The following is a 1,886-nucleotide window of genomic DNA, read 5'->3' on the forward strand; positions in this document are numbered from 1 at the left end:
TCTTGTATAACAATAATATTTTACAGAATAAAATAATTAACAAATAAAGCAAGAATAGTAAGTAAGTTATAAAATGAGTAAGCACTATCTTTTTATTTATTTCTTTCAAATAATTGTTTTATCCTTTGACCCGACTTCGCAATTTTACCATAAGCGGGGCACGTTGACTTGTCTCGAAGGACCTATAGGCTCATCCTATCGTCACAGGGGAGAGCTACCGAGTTGGGAACTTCTTTAGGTGAAGGCCACCCAGCCAATAGTACACACTTTCTCGTAACCGTCCTTCGGTGTGCTTGTCATGCTACCCATGCGATCTGGTACCGTTCGTGACTATAGTAGTGCCTTGGGGTTAAACATTTATAACATAAATGTACATGTAACATTTCATATGATCTTGTAAGCTCATCCATAATTGTATAATATACCATGAAACCTTGAGAACTATTTTTAGTCACAATCACGGTCATGTATAAATCATAACAGTAAGGTAATTATAACACTTAAAATTCTTAAACAATGACATGTGAATGAATAAAACTTGGCATTCAAAATATGAAAAGAAGTGCAATCATGTAAGTGGATGATTTATAAAATTTTCAACATTTTTCCAAAGATTTATAATAAAATTTGTTGGGGTTTTTAGTATTGTGTCCCCTTACATGGCATCGCATGCCTTTAATTTGATTCTGCATCCAACTCACAATTCCTACAACAGAGGTAAAAAATACCTTAGTCATCAATTCGTTTACAAGTTTCAATCATGCATCACTTTATTAGTTAAGGATCATATCTCTAATCTCTATCCCACCACCGTCTGTCCTTAGTCAAAACATAAATCCATTATCAAATCATCATTTCTCTCTAGCCAAACCATCCGTTAACTTACAAATCAGTAAAATCAAAACATCAAATAGTATTAATTGCACCTAGGCATAATCACATTTTCTCATATATAGGTCAACCAATACCAATTTTCAACCTTATAACTTTAATTGATAATTTGAAATCTAACATGCAAGGTCTTAGATAGGTTACTTAATATGTGTTAATCATCATCTATTTAGCTAAGTTCATAATCGAAATATCATCAATACATTAATTCCTCAAAATCAAAGAGTCGTCTAGCATACATTAATCCAATTTTCGATCGTCAGAGCAAACTCAAGGCTTGTCCCAATTTTTCAGTTAACATAATAAGAACCCAAAAATTATCCTCCAATTACACAATCACTTAACAACCCAAAAATCAGTATTACCGAAAATTTGAAATCAAAATATGTTACCTATAAATCAACAAAATCAACTAAGTTCATCAGAAATTTCTTCAAAATTAGTCACAAGGCTTAAGATTAAGAAATTACCTTGCAAAAGTACTGGCAATCAGGAATGTTGTTCAAAGAAAACAAGTAGCTTGGGGGAGCCTTATGGGTTGCTCTATCCTTCCTCTTTCTCTTCTTCCTCTTCTTTCTTTCTCTCTTTTATTTCTCTTCTGTGTGTTACATTTCTTGCATTCAGAAGAAGGGCAAGCCCCTTCTTAAATAAGTCATCGTTGGGGACTACCTTGTTCCCCAAGTAGCTTATACTTGTTGCTCAAGTATCATGGTCCCCAAGTAGCTCATACTTGTTACTCAAGTAGCTCATACTTGGGTACCAAGTTGCTTGGTCCCAAGTAGCTCATACTTTTTTTGAGAAATAGACTTTTTTTTATTCATCAAAGAACTTCTTTCTCCCCCATTACAAGGTCGTGGATACAAATAGGAAAATCATTTGTCCACAGCTATTCTTCACTTAAACATAAAGTATATTTTGCTAGCATGTGGGCCACTGAGTTGGCCTCTCTTCTGGCATATTGTACTTGCCATTCTTGCATGTCCTCCAGCAACTCC

The sequence above is a fragment of the Corylus avellana genome, chromosome ca4 (assembly GCF_901000735.1).
Source record: "Corylus avellana chromosome ca4, CavTom2PMs-1.0".
NCBI classification, from domain to species: domain Eukaryota; kingdom Viridiplantae; phylum Streptophyta; class Magnoliopsida; order Fagales; family Betulaceae; genus Corylus; species Corylus avellana.